Source organism: Haemaphysalis longicornis, unplaced genomic scaffold (genome assembly GCF_048455015.1).
Source record: "Haemaphysalis longicornis isolate Haplotype H1 unplaced genomic scaffold, Haemaphysalis longicornis Haplotype H1 scaffold_12, whole genome shotgun sequence".
Taxonomy (NCBI): Eukaryota; Metazoa; Arthropoda; class Arachnida; order Ixodida; family Ixodidae; genus Haemaphysalis; species Haemaphysalis longicornis.
In genome coordinates, this window is record NW_027526225.1 from 67382399 (window position 1) to 67397993 (window position 15595).

General features: G+C 49.3%; 1 protein-coding gene across 1 annotated transcript in view; it reads right to left on the reverse strand.

The window, feature by feature from the left end:
• The window catches only part of LOC144162796 (membrane metallo-endopeptidase-like 1), a 42899-nt gene extending 31116 nt beyond the window's left edge, over positions 1-11783 (reverse strand). The window contains exon 1 of the mRNA XM_077693459.1: positions 11647-11783. The gene's annotated coding sequence lies outside the window, so the exon portion shown is untranslated. The remainder of the gene's footprint in view (positions 1-11646) is intronic.
• Between the last annotated feature and the right edge of the window lie 3812 nt (positions 11784-15595).

The window sequence follows — 15595 nt, forward strand, 5'->3', positions numbered from 1 at the left end:
TGTTTTTTGTAAATGTTAAATCGGGTGTGGTGTCACGCGTGACACTGTTACCGGTCTGGGTGGCGACTGTAACGTCATTTTGCAGGACTAACTGATGATTTTGGGTGGCGCGTAACAGAGCCGTACCCTACTTCCAAGCGCGCATATATCCCCAAGCCGTATGCGGGGCATTAAAATCACCAAGGAGAAGCAGCGGGTTGTCATTGGCCTTGAGTGTAGCTTCATGCAAGAGCGCCTCGATGGTGTGAAGACTGCTGGTGGGAGGGCTGTAGATATTTAGTACATACATGCTGGGTTGCGACGCTATCATATAAAATAGTAACATCATTTGACATGACGGCACAACACACGCACTACAGCATACACATAATCATGACGACTACCGCACATTCTACTCTGGGTGATTATAAGCTGTCTTTAATAAAAGACAGCTATTTGTCACTCAGTGATAGTGACGGCGTGCTGACGCAGTCATCCCCCGCTTTTTTGATGAAGTAAGCCTCGACAATCTCCCTTTCCGTCTTGTTTCTTTTTCAAGAAGGTCGTCTGGTCTAAGAATGGCGGGCAACGGCATCGCTTACAGTGATCCGCCATGTGCCTGCCGCTGTTGCTGCTAACAGCCAACCGGTGCTCTCTTGCCCGGTCGTTGAAGCAGCGGCCCGTTTGGCCAGTGTACACCTTCCCGCATTTCAACGGGATACTGTACACGACATTGCTAGCATAATCTGTGTAGCGGGTAGCGTGCTTCTTGGCGCACGTTGCTGCTGGCTTACTCGCCATCAAAGGGCAAATCTTAGCCAGCTTGTAAGGGGCCGAGAATACAATACGCACGTTTTATCTGGCCGCGACCTTCCTGATACTGTGCGATAGTGTATGCACGTATGGTGTAACGTGCACTTTCATGTTTTCTTTTTTCCTCGTGCATCTTTCTGCCATGTTTTAGCCGCTGCAAAAGGCTTTCGCACACGTTCTAAATGATGGTGGGAGAGAATCGAGCTTCTTGAAGGCGACTGAGCTGGTTACTGAAACCCGTAACCAAATCATGCGCACAAGACTTGGTTAAGGCCGAATTGAGGCATGTGTTAGCAATCCCCCTCTTCATCAGTTTAGAATGTGCGCTGTCGAAAGGTAAAAGGCTTTTCTCGGTTCTTGGGCTATACATCCAGCAAACATGTGCCTCCTTGAAGCTAAGTTTAAAGTCCAGAACCTCAATTGAGTCATCTTTTGGCAATTCACATATAAACTCTAGACCGCCAGATTCCGCCACGAAAAGATTAGTGATATCTGCCGCAGCAACGTCCAGGCTAAGGTCATTAAGATTTAAAAGCACAAGGTAGTCGTCCACGTATCTACATATCCTAACAACATTATGATTGTTTAAATGGGCATTGATGCGCTTGTCAATGATGTCGCACAAAACAGGAGCTACACATGACCCGGTGCAAATGCCGTCTTTTTGAACGCAGTGAGATCCATTAAAACTTATGATGGTTGATTGCAAGTAAAATTCTAAAAGTTCTAAAAAGTGCTCTGTGTAGAAACTTTATGGAAAATCCTCGCTGCACCGATGATGATGGTCTTATCGGTGCCTGTCATCTCGCGGGAGGAGATCGTCTTCGTTTTCCTCTCATCGCCATGTTGTAAAATAGAACACCACCATCGCAACACCGGGACGTCTCGGCCCTTGGTCCTCTTATTCCACATTTTGGTGCCGATGAACCCGGGAAGAAGGCCCGCCTCGATTCGGAGGCATCCGAACTTTGCCTATTAGAAGGAGGACCCCTCGATACCGATGGCGGAACCTGGTGATGGTCAGGTCGACGGTGCTACCCGAAGCCGAACAACGCGATGGGCGGACGAGACGACGGTGACTCCTCACCTGCGACGATTTTCCCCGATGACTTCTGGCAGCGATATTCTAAACGATGAGGAGAACTCCGTTGCTCATCGCGCAATGGAAGATTCAGCACCTTATATGCACGAACGGAGTATTCCTATGTCTATGACGCGGCTTCAGGAATTTAGCGTAGGAAGAGAACAAAAATGTTTGATCACTCGAAGGCTATGCAGAGACACGAAAGCAGCACTAGAATTCTCCGTAACGGCCAGTGATGTAGACGAGGTGGTGAAGAGTTGTCTGCACGAGTTACGCAAAACTGAAGTACAACTGAAAACATTAAACGAGGAAATCGAACCGCTCATCGACATGGACCACCTATACGAAGAATGTGCTACAAATATTGACTATGAAGACGAAATTAGGCATGGTATGATTCAATTATACTACCGATTAAAAAAGAAAATATCTAAAAAACAACGACCAGTGCCTGATAATCAAGAAGGTGCATTCCTCAACAAGGTTCAGTGAGTTTTTTACACTGACTGAACTGCTCTGCGACGCATGCTGTTTGAATGACCCCGAGGAACAAACCATCTTACAAGAAACCTCGCCTCCGTCACATTTATTATCTCAAACCGAATGTGAAAATAAGACCCCCTTTTGGGCGACGCCTGACATCCCATCAAAACATTCATTACTATCTTGTTCGTTTGAAGAATTGCCCCAGATGACCGAGAAAAAAGTAAGCTGCTTGTCGGAGGCCGTAACGATGACAGAAAATACCTATACCGTATATCCGGAGCACAAAGACACCGATGCTTCTGCTTAGAAGTTGAAACGGCTAGACGGCATTCAAGCGTTTGTAACTTACAACCAAGCGACGCTGCAAACCAAAGAAAGGGCAAATCTTGATTGGTTTGTAAGAGATGCAAAGAAGAGGGCTGCGGCACGCACCCGACAACGCGCTCGAACGAAGAGAGCCCTTGGAAGGCACCGTTCGAACAACCAGGATACATCTCGTTTTGCCAGCCGGATTACAAGAGTACAGCGTCCGAGAGAGAAGCGGAAGTCGGCAAGGCACTGTTATCAAGCCCCACTGAAAATACCTGAATCCGCACCAGAATTCAAAAGCGCCGAGGACAACAAACGAATTTTAACCTGGCTGCGGGGACTGCGCCGACATTCTATGCGTGGGTTTAAAAGACGGCGCCGGCGGCAGTTTCCCCGTCTGACTGCTTCATCGGATTGAACTGGACCGAACTTGAAGTACCGACAGGACGCGGACGCGCCACCGCTTCTTTGGGGCCGCGGAAGATGTAGAAACTTTATGGACAATCCTCGCTGCACCGATGATGATGGTATTATCGGTGCCTGTCATCTCACGGGAGCAGCTCAGGCTCGCTGCTTCTTCCTCTAATCGTCATGTTGTAAAATAGAACACCACCATCGCATCACCGGGACATCTCGGCCCTTGGTCCTCTTATTCCACACTCTGAGCTCAAGCCAGCATGGTTCTGGAATTCAAATTCCCCCGTCTCTTCGATGGTCTCACGTACAGTGGCAAACAAACCACGCTGGGGTACAGAGTAAAATAAATCCTTCTCATCAATCGAAAAACCCGTTGTGGCTGTCGCCACCTTGCCTTCTGCTACATCTTGTACAAGAACTATCAAATGGTATCTAGCCACCGGAGTTACGCGCAACGCGGGGCTCGACACCCAAACAGAGGCGTCCAAAAGATCACTGCTTCCCGTGTTCGGAATTGATCCTGGGCGCCTCGCGTTACGAAGCCGATGTCAATCCCATGGGCCACGCAGGTACACGTGACTCATACAGGAATGTGTTGGGGGTTATCATCGCACTCGGCCATTCTCACGCAGGCTACCGTTGCCAGGCCACAAATGAGTACACTAAAATGTAAAATAAGAAAAAGATCATGTAATCACGCAATAATTACGCCACGTTAAAACTTCATCCAGCATATTTTATAACCGTTTTCAGGAGCTGCGCGCCCTCTCTTTACTACTTTCTGTATCAACGCCCAGCTGATACGGAAACTAGTCGAAAGAGGGCGCCACAGCCCCTTTGGCAAACCACTGCACCGCACCTGACAACCTTCACGTTCAGTGAACTGCTTTAAATCCTCCCCTCCCAACTCCCCCACAGGGCCTCCGGCCTTCCCTTTTTGAATAAAAGATTTAACAACAACAACAACTGCTTTAATTTTCTTTTCCCTCCGATGCGCTGTTTCCATGCGCCTACCAATGTTGGTAGGTGCGGAAATGTAGCTGCGTCACCTATAAACCCAGTGAACCCCTATACCACTTTTTCTAACTCGTAACCTACCTGGGTTTAAAGCAAAGCTTTCGACCTCTACCAAGCGGCGGTTCTTTCGTGGTGTCCGGGACCAGAAACTCCCAACGCGGCGGCGGGCGGGAAGGGCGGTTTTCACTCACGGAGCACATTGTAAATGGAGCGGTGAATTTAGCGAGTGTTCCCCTCACGCTCGCGTCGGCGGGCGGATCCGTGTGACCCGGCTTTGTCGTCTGTTATAGAGACGCTTGTTTTGGGCCTCTCTTGGCGCAGCTTCGCGTCCATTGCGCGCTTCCTTCGCAGAGCTTGTGGGGATCCTGGCGCCCGAGCCATTGCGTGATCGCCAGGTTTGTGCCCTTGCGCGGCGCTCTTCCCCTCTCTCCCCGAAATGCCGGCTCGTCTCGGCGCCACTGTGTAGAGCCGAGCCGTCCTCTCAAACTCCTGCCTGAGGTGAAGGCTCCAGCGACCGTTGCTGCGATAAAACACTGTCACGCAGCGGGCGCTCCACCCTGGTAGCGGAGCTAACCTCACCTCATTGGTCCGTTTGAACGATGCCCGAACCCGACTCTCGCCGGGACGCGAACGCGCGCCCTGCGCGGGGGTCCGTTCGGGGGAGACGCTTCCAGGACGCCGAAGGCGTTGGCCGAAGGTATGTGACGCTTTCTTTACCAGCCGGCTGCAACTCTGTTGCGCCGGCGAAAGCCCACCAGCCCTTCCGGCTGCGGCCCGTGCCTAAGGCTGCTTCTGTTGCCCCTACGCTTGCATATAGTAAGGCCGTACCTAACACTCGACGATCACGCCGTGCGGTACGCGCCTGTGAGCGAATGGGCCCCGTCTCCCTCGCTGCTGCGAGCCGATCTGGCCAGCACGGCGATGCGCGCGCGCACAACGTGCGCGCACCCCGGAATTTGCCCTGACCGAAGAGCCCACTGGCTTTGCGCCGACGACGCGCCCACTTGCGCGTGGCGCCCCATCGCCCCTTTCACCTAACGGGAAGTACGTACCTGTACTGTAAATTATGCAATTGGGTCTGTAAAATATGTGACTAGAACGTAAGTATAAAATAAACGTCTTCCCTCCGTACCCTGGGCATACTTCTTTGTCGCCCCCTTCTCCACCTGCCCAACAGAGGCGGTGTTAAGTTGGCGCGACGGCGTTTCAGTATCGTGAGCGTGCTCAAATAGCTCGAACCCGCGGTGGTTCCTCGCAGTGTGCATGAATGCCTGCCTTGTGCAAAGCTGGCGTTATGCATATTGTGAGGTATAGAGACCACAAGCTTGAATAAATTGTTCGACCGCACCTCCTGGATAAGCCGGGCACGACGAAATTAAGTGGTCGTACGGCTAAGATACGTTAGATTGGTTCGCAGGGTGGTAAAACAAAATGTAGAGACCACATACAGACATCTGGCTGCTAGACAAACATTACCTTTTGCGCACTGCGTGCCACAAATGGAACTCCGTTCTCTAACCCCCGCTCTCTAAATTGGTGAATAGCAATTCGTTGTGTTTTAAGAGGAATTACAAAATACGAAAGCAGCAAGAGTTCCCTTATCTTTCTAGCAATTCTAAACTTTACTAAACTAGTTTAAATTGTTTTAAATGGGAATCACTAAGGTCACATGCCGAATCGTTTCGGTGTCTGCGCTTGTGTCGCGCAGTGATCATTTTTGGTGGAATACAGAAGCGCTCAAAAAACAAGGACGAAGGAAGAAGTAGACAGCACGGCGCTTACTCGCAACTACTCGTTTATTGAAAAACATACAAATATATACCATCCAGAGTACACGTGGTCGGATTCCCTCCCCCATATATTTTTTTTTTTTTCTGCCGCATGTGCCTCGACCGCTGTTAAGTCTTGTAATGGTGTGTATAATGGGGGAGGGAATCCGACCACGTGTACTCTGGATGGTATATATTTGTATGTTTTTCAATAAACGAGTAGTTGCGAGTAAGCGCCGTGCTGTCTACTTCTTCCTTCGTCCTTGTTTTTTGAGCGCTTCTGTATTCCACCAAAAATGAACACATACCAACTAGCCCAACTTTCCGTTCTTCGCGCAGTGATGTAGCCCCAGCTAGCAGACCACGATGGCTAGGTTCCGCTCTGTCACCCTTGGAATGACGTTAATCGCCGTGTTCTTTCTTCCGACGCACGTCCGAGCTACAGCGGCGGCGTCCGCCGCTCTAGATCGGCCGTGCCCAACGCTTATGCGTACCGGACGCGGCCCCTGCGAATTCAAGGTAACGGCTGGCAGAACCTCGGGTTTCACTCTTCGCAGAGCCACGTGTGTGAACTGACGTCGCATGGGCAATTGTTGTGGGTGCAGTTTATAGCTTTGCTTTTGCAACCAGCATCAGAGTGTGGATTGGAGCCAATGCTTTTTCATGCATTCACATAAGGGTGCGCCACAAGAGGTTTCTGCCTAAACGAGACCACTGCATTTTCCTATCGCATAGCTTTCTGAAGCTTCGTTGTAATACGTAAAGGTCTCTCGGTTACAAAAGACACACATCCGAAATATCAGCCTGGTTTGCATTTGCTATGTTATTTCATTCGGTGGTCGCATCCTTTTAAATACGACTGGCTGATACACCCTCACCAAAATAGATAAAATAATATCTGCAAAGTTTTCGTGCTTCGACAGCTTGGCTTAGCGGAAACGAGTATTTATCTGCACAATGAATGCAAGGAAAGCTCTCGCGGAATTCGTTTCTGCGTTGCAGTCAATGGCGGGTCGTTCCATCTCGCAAACACGTTCTTCCGATCCCGCCGGAACATTAACACTTTGAATCGTCTCACTCATTCCGAAGCAGTGTTTCAAAAACCAAATTCTTTTATTCACACGAACGAAGCAGCCCTTGGCGACATCCATGTGCCATCCGCGTTGCTGGCGGCAGAAATAGGGTAAACGAATTCGGAAATATGAACGGCTCAGAACAGCCGGCACTGCTGGGAAGGAAACATCGGGTCGCCTTGGTTGCACTTGAACGCCTCTGCAAACTCTGGTACATACTGGAGGGAGATATCGCATGCAGCGTCGCCTTCTGGATCACTGTGACCTCCACAGAGAATGTAACAATGAGACATGAACAGAGTCTGTAGTCCGCTGTAGTCCTCAAAGCCTTCCACGGGCATGTCATAGAACTCGCCACTCTTGTTGTACGCATCTACAACAGGGCCGAGCAAAAGGGCCGCATTCGCGTATGCCTCAATTCCGGAGGAGACATTGCCGAATGGTCCACGGCGCATGCAGTCCAAGAAAGGCTGGATAAGAGACGAATTGCGATTTCGGTACCAGAATAACATTCCCGCGCTGATAGCGGAGCTCACCAATGATCCCAATCCTCCGTAGTTGACGGCCCTCGGCAGCTCGAAGTCAAACAATGGGTACGACAGCGAATACGGCATTAACTCGAAGTCCTGGAAGCCTTTTGTATGAATATAGAAAAGCTTCTGGGCGATAGCGGCCAGAAGATCCTGAACCTCTTGCGAGCTTTTGACGAGTACCGAGTGTTTCCAGTTGCTTACAAAGGAGTGCGACATATCAGGAAATGGCTGCTTGTATGCAGTTTTCTTTGCTTTCCCGTAGTCGAAGCTTCGGAAAACCGTTGCTAAGGAGCTCCAGTTAGCGATCACGGTGATATTTTTGTCGAAGTGGTCCCAGCTGGAGAGTCGACGGAAGTAAGCGCTTCGCACGGACAGGGCGAGCCTCCGGGCAGCGTCTTCACTGCCTCGTTTGAGAACATCGCGGTTGAACTTGGAAAAAGTCCCGTCCCTGGAAAAATACGCAGCCCTGGTGACGCAGAAGGAGGCGTGATAAAAATCTACCGCTAATTGGTTAAAGTCGTAATGGTTAAATATGAGTTTTTCATTGGAGTAGAGCGCCGCTACCTGAACCGTGCACCACGAAACGAACACATGAAAAGGGTCGTTTCCAAGGTCCGTCCATGTGCGTACTATCCCTCGCATGTAGGTCGGGTGATTTGTCAAAAGCAACGGTGGGTTAGCAGACTGGCTGACATTCAGTTTCTGAAGTGTCTCCGTCCAGTGAACTTCGGCAATGTCAATGTGGGTTGCGCTCGCTAGAATGTCAGCGAAGGGACCAGCCTCGGGAACGTCCTTAACAACACGGCCTAATCTCGGCATCGCGATGTTATGGTAATGAGCTGTAGCATTGTACGTGACAACATCGCTGTTACTGGTGTTTCCTGCCTGTCTAAACGCGTTTCTTAGAAAGTCAAAGTACGCTTCTCCAATGCCTGGTGACCGATGAGGCCTGTAGTACAGGCCACGCAAGATAAAAATTGATCTTCCAGGACTGACCACCAGCGTGACGTTCTTTTCCGAGATGGCATCGACGTTCACGTGAAGGAGCGGATCCCAACCCAGCTTGAGGGAACAATACAACAGCGTGTACAGGACGTCAGCGCCACGGGAGATCTGTGGCCATATGATGCCAGCTTCGGCTAGCGCGGCCTTGACAGCGGGCAGTTCATCGCGCTTCCCTTTGAACACATCGTCGCAGCTCTGGTACACGGCTGCGGCTCGCTGATCCTCGTTTTGTCCGGTGCGTGGCCACTGGACGCCGTGCAAGGCTGTGTCCAGCCTTTTTAAGACTAGCCTGAACTGGTCTTGCCAGACGCTGTGGGGGTTGTCTCTCCGCCATCCGTCGCAGACGAACCGTGTGAAGCTCTGGCACGGGTTCACGGACCTGTTCACTGTCGCACGAAGTCGCCTGGAATACTCTTGACAGGGGAAGGTCGTGCACGTGTTGTAAGGGTGCGGTGTCCGAATCAAAGCAGCCTTAACCAGCCAGTACGCAGCAGTGACGGCGAGAACGGCAGCCGCAACTGATGCCGCGGTAATCCGGCGTCGTGACGACCAGACTTGATGAACCTACGTGCACAAAAAATAAATACGAATGTTCATTGCTTCAACGACAACACATCTCAAAAAAGAAAATGCAAAGGATTTTAAGTGCTTCCACTCGGAGTTCTCGAAGATGATTGGCTACACAGGTTTCAGGAACGTACTGCCAACGCCGTGGATGGGTTCCCATACTGTGCGCGGTATATGTCGCGATTCTGGAGCCCCATTTCGTAGTGGGGTACAGGATGAAACGCGAGAATTAAGTGGTAAAGAACGAAAAGGAATTGTTTGAAAGGAGTTAACAACTTTAATTCCGTAAGCATAGAGGGCTCAAGACACTCGGTTCTGTGAATCGTTGAGGACGTGGCGAAGAAGCCGAGCAAGTGAAGGCTCTGGTGAATCACCGCCGCCCCTTGCCGCAATTGCCCAGCGGGCCTTATCGTTTCATACAATAATATCTGTGGGGAAACTGGCACTAGTGTCAATGCGAACACCGTGACTCCGCTTACGGTTCGATGAGAACGATGGGTATAGTTCTGGAACCGGATTGCATAGCATCGATACGAGGGCATGCCTGCTCAAATTGTTTTTTTTTACTAAGAACCTCTTATTTCCTGGCTCGTCGTTTACGTATTACATCACAAGCAAGAAAGTTAGTTACCAAAAACAGGTGAATTCGTACGAAATAAAACGCCGTGTTTAAATAAAAAAACAGGCGCGGAGCGGAGGAGGTTTGTGGGGTAGGTTTGCCATTTGCCGACAACTAAAGGAGGACGCGGACTTTTTAAAAACTGTTTGTAGAAGTTTCGGCGTTTGGAGATCTTAATACTGAGAAACGTTCTGTGCTCTTGAAAAAAGAAACCGCTTACATTAGAAGAAGTTATTCTAGCCCGAATGAGTGAATTGCCGTCCTACTGCTGGTTCGCGCCGTAACAGCCGGCGTTCACACGAAAAGTGTGGCTGTTCCAAACAGTTCACAACCGTCGTCGGCTTCGGAAATCCATCTCGTCACCGGCACCATATCGCGGCATAGAGTTTCTTACTTTATACGCTAGAGAGGAATCTGGCGTTTGTGTCAATGCGGCTCATATCAAGGCCGCCCGTGTCGTCATTGGCCACCATTATATCATGCACTAGCCCTAAATCCATCGCGTCACTGGCACCATATCGCGGCATAGAGTATCTTACTTTATATGCTAGAGAGGAATCTGGCGCTAGTGTCAATGCGGCTCATATCAAGGCCGCCCGTGTCGTCATTGACCGCCATTATATCATGCACTGGCCTCACTTTCGTCATTGGCTTGGATTGAAACGTTGTAATAGTTGCATATTCGAGCATCTGTGCCCCGACCATCAGCTACAGTTTAACAAAACTTGTTGCTGAGGGAGTTGATTCATAGTTGAAGAAAAAAGAAAACGTGGCGTTAAACAGTCGTTGACGATGACAACATAGGACGCCCGTATCTGACGTATCTTGTCTTCGTCTGAGTACGTTTTATGTTTTTTTTTCGTCAGCTACAACTTTGCGGCGGCATATTACCCGCTCAGTCATAAGTCCTTCAACTGCGGCACGACCAACGTCAGGTACGATCGCGCACTGCCTGGTATTTTACCGGAGACGGCTACCACAGAACCGGGATGATTTAGGTTTACTCGAAGCTCGTAGACGTGTTAATGCATAGTGAACAAAGCAAATCTCAAAAACCGCCTAAGAATCCAAATTTTGTGCCAAGCCTAAGCCAAAAGCGGGGGTCTTCCCATACCCCCCTCGACTACATGGACTCATAGCAGCAGTTTCCCTTCGTGTATCTTAGCAAGAAACCCTATGGATCGCGGAAGCCACGGATCGGGCAGACTACTGCGGGGCTGTGCTGCGACTGATGGTGGGAGTGACGTCAGCAGCCGAGCGCGCTGCGAGCACCATCTGCATTAAGCGAAAGGATATATTCGTGCTAACGTGCCTACGGGAAATTTCAAACAGATCTACCTTCAATTTTTATTGCCACCTAAGTGTTCAAACTGTACACGCACCGGAACCTGTCTTTACAGGAGACACGCTGGACACCTGTCATTACGGGAAATTACGGGAGCGAAATCATTTGCTCTTCCTCGCAAAACAGCAAAACTGTAGTGCTAGTGATGCGTCAGTAACAAATTACAAGAAAACAATCAAGGCGGATTGCGAATTGAGTCACCATTAACCTGTGCACATGGGTGGGACATTTTGGCTACATGACTTACCCGTGGTCGTACTGAGCCTCGCGCTTTGGAATAATCCAGACAGTTGTTTCGTCTAACCGGGCCAGGAGCAGGCAGTAAGGGGCTCAGCCACTTCATTTTGAAAACCGGGGTGCTGGAGCCCCTCTGACCCCTTTCTTTTGGAGCCCCTGGCACCAGCACTCAAACACATGAAACACACGCGGGTTCATCGGTACTGGGCTCATTTACAGACAGGTTATCGCAATGGTCATACATCTCTCAGTTTTGTCCCCAAGTAGACAACGCGTGTAACAATAAATCGGGAAAGTTGGCCTATCTAGATCAACTGAAGCATATGGGTCATTTCTTACTTACACGACGGCAGCATTAGGAAGTTATGAACTGGGGTCTGGCGATGACCTCACCTGGCTCCCTGTGTCAGCACGCGTCTTCGCCGCTTGGCCACCGAGGCTTCCCTGTCGCAAGGTGGCCTGCCCCCCGAGAGGACTCCTGGCATGACCAGGCGCGGTACTCGGACCTTCGTCCAGGTGCAAGAGTCGACCGCCGCCTGGGATGTCCTCATGCAGCCCCGGGGGTTGGTCTCTCTGTTGAACTGGTCGTATTGTCGTTGACAACACTGCCTTATCGGTGCACGCTGCAGCCCCTTCCACTTCCAGGGACGTCGATTTCCCCTCCGCTATCACGCCTGCCACCAGTGCGACGATGGCACGTCGTGTGTCCTGGTCAAGCCGCGGTGCCGACGTGTTTTCTATCGGTGGGACCTTTGCTGCCAGCTCGAAGCTCGGGTCAGCATCCTGTGCAGCGCTGTTGTCTTTGCATGTTGGTGCAACCGTGATGATCCCAACTCCTGCCGGCCAAGAGAGGATATAGTCAATAGGTACTCTTGGTTATTGAAGTATTAATAATGCTAAATCAGAAATTAATAACGGAATAAAGTGACTGAAAATATTACAGCACGCACTCGTATGTGACTATCATCATATCTTACCCCTGACGATGTTGTCTTCTACGCGAATTCTTTTTGAAGTTACTTCGACCAGTTTATCCTCTTGCATTCGCCAAACGCATTTTGTGGCAAGGGTTCATAGATTCCTCCTAGGACCTAAAACCTAAATTTACGCTTCCGTATGATTCTACTCATTCGTGTTAAAGGCACAGGCAACCATTTTTGTGGACTGCATGTCCCCTAGATTTGATGAAACTCGGCATCATACCTCCCGTTGTAACCACAAAACAATTCTGAATAACTTGGCGGTAATATTTTTAATTTTCTACTCCCTGCAATCTGAATGGTGGCGACGCGTATAGTTAGTGTGCAAACAGCTACGTTTTGATTTGATTAGATTCAGCACCCGAAAAACTAATAGGAAAGCCTGCATTGCATTATTGCTATAGCTGGCGACATATTTTTAAGTTCTTTTCATCTCACGTGAACTTAAAAGTATCTTGCTGCGTGGCTCAGTTTCATGCAAGGGTTAAGGCTTGGGCGAGTTGGTGCATGATTATAAAAGGGCAACAGCGCAAACTCAGACAAGACACAAGCAGCGCTCGTGTTTGTCACCTCCTCCTTCTTGTGTCTTGTCTGAGTTTGCGCTGTTCCCCTTTTACAATCAGTTTCATGATTTCCAGCGCTCGTTTTCGCAGCATTTTTGGGCTAGTGGACAAAAAATCCGCTCCGCTGACACGCGCTCACGTGAAATCGACGACACGTGCATGAAAACCAAGCGCGGTGAAGATTATGGGAGCAACCCATCGGTAGCCCTCCAGAAAAAAATTACGCCCACCTCCCCTCGCGGGAACCCCGGTGTGATGCGACGCTGAAGGGGGTTCCATTGTGCGTTTCCGTTGGGTCGATTACTCGAATGGCGTGAGCATGAACAATCGTCGGGTAATGTGAGAGAGAGAGAGAGAGAGAGAGAGCAAGCGTAGCGCGGACGACCGTCGACTGATAGACCGGCCGGAGCGCGGCACTCCGCTTATATGCGCAGCGCGCCCGAAGGAGGGGAGACCGCGGAAAGAGAGGGCGCTGCACATGCGCACAGCGCGCTTGCGCCGCGCGCAGCGCCGCCCACCGGCGGAGTGAGAGAGCGCGCCGCACTGCGCGCGCCACAGATGTTGGGAGAGAGGGCGCACTATCACGCGAGAGGGGGAGGGGTGCAGAGGTGCGGACAATGACGGACCCACGCAGGAAGGTCAGGGCCGCCGACAAGAGATGCTCTCAGCGTCGCATCTAAAAGGAAATTGCTACCTAAATATGTGATTAGCGCAATGATGGCTCAGTGGATGTACGCAGTGGATACAGCGGATATACATCGAAATATTGTTCATATTTTTTATGTGTTTTATTCACTTACGCGGTATGGCGTCCCTGTTTTAAAGAGAAGCCTTTTACCTCAACCCCCAAAGGGTTATGTCGCAACCGTTGGTGTCAACAGAAAACTCCGGCAAACAACTAAAAGAAATTACTAGCACCGTCAGGAATCGAACCTGGAACGAATACAGAAACGGAGCTAGAGCCCGTTGTGTTACCGATCGAGCTACGAGCCCACACGGAAACGGGGGAAACAGACGGTGCTCTCACCGAGCACATCTGCGGGTGTACCCCCTGTGTTCTCCCTGAATCCCACGTGATAGCGTAACGCGACCTCCCGCGCTGCTGTGCGCTCCGCGCACGGCACGTCTATCGGCTGTGTGCGCGCCTTGCCATTGCGCTAGGTGTTACAAAAGTTAAAGGAAGCTCACACCAATGCACGTCATCTCACTTCTCCGTCTCTGCGGACGATATCGTCGCCTCCGTCGGCGGCGGCAGAGACGTAGGAGAAGTGGGATCGTCTGCGGACTCGAGCTTCCTTTGATTTTAAATATATATATATATATATATATATATATATATATATATATATATATATATATATATATATATATATATATATATATATATATATATATATATATATATATATGGAGAAAGATAAACTCACAAAGCGCGCAGAAATAGTATAAGTAAAGAGTCGGATACACAGCAAGAACAATAACAAACAATGTTTACTTACGTAGCGGCAACGGGACTTGCCTTCATCAGAGTAAAGTTACATGATTTTGCCTCTTTACTTATACTATATATACATATGTATATATATATTATATATATATATGTATATATATATGTATATATATATATATATATTTATTTATTTATTTATTTATTTATTTATTTATTTATTTATTTATTTATATATATTTATATAGTTTTGTCATACGCTCCCCCTATACAACTCAAGCAAGCGTTCATAAATCATGGACTGAATTAACTAACCTTAGCAAAGAATATCTCTTTGAAGTATTAAATGGTGTGGTTAAGTGCTTTTAATTCTCTATAGTTTCGCTTTTTGTGTACGTGTGTGAATTCAAGTTATGTCGCATGGGTAATAGTTTTGGGTGCCCTCTACAGCTCCACTTTCCACCAACCTTCACAGGGTGGATTAACGCGCTTTTTTTTTTTTCATTGCCTATGGCAATAAGGAGTGCTTCATCGTTGGTCAGTCGTCTTGTCGGTGCCTTCTTTTATTGGTCCTTGGTTAGCACTGTTTCTCGCCAAATGCTGCAATACCCAAGTGCGACCACTTTCAAATTGCCGCGTTGGTGCCGTGAAAAGGCAAGTAGAATTCGCGGCTGCATGGCCAGCGCATGCTGAACCCTTCGTCAACACGCTACGAGGAAGCAATGCGCCGCGCGACTCTCAGATATCCCGGAAGAACAGAAGGCAAACTGAGGCCTTCACATGGCGCGCTGTCGATCCGCGAGTCTCCTGAGACCATTGAGCTCCACCTGGCACCATCGAACCTCCTTCGAACACCACTCGTGTGAAAGTCATGTTCCACGGACGGAAGAGGAATTTTGGCGCCATCCGCAGCTCGCAATGGCGGATTTCTTTCCTAGCAAGTGATCTAAGTGGTGCGGCTTAAAAAGACGTTGGAAGTACTTGCGAACACTGGCATTCTCTGCACGCACTCGTGCAAAATATTGAGACAAGCTGGGTAGTATAAAATACTTACTGCTCATACTATGCGGAATTACGTAATTTAGAAGGACACAACTGGCTACATAACTGCGGCTATTACTAATGTTTTTTTTTTTTTCGGAGAATATGCTTGGCCTACAGTGAGCAACCGCCTTACGGTTATTACTTTTGCATATGGGGAGGGGGGTGTATTCTTATTCATAGCGGCAATCCTTGCGCACAGTATATAAGGGACAACAACTGAGACACGAATGCGTTAACAGAAGTTTCCACTATACGAACTTAAACCAAGTAGTCCGCCTTCTCTTTACGTAGTGAGTATACCGGTTTCG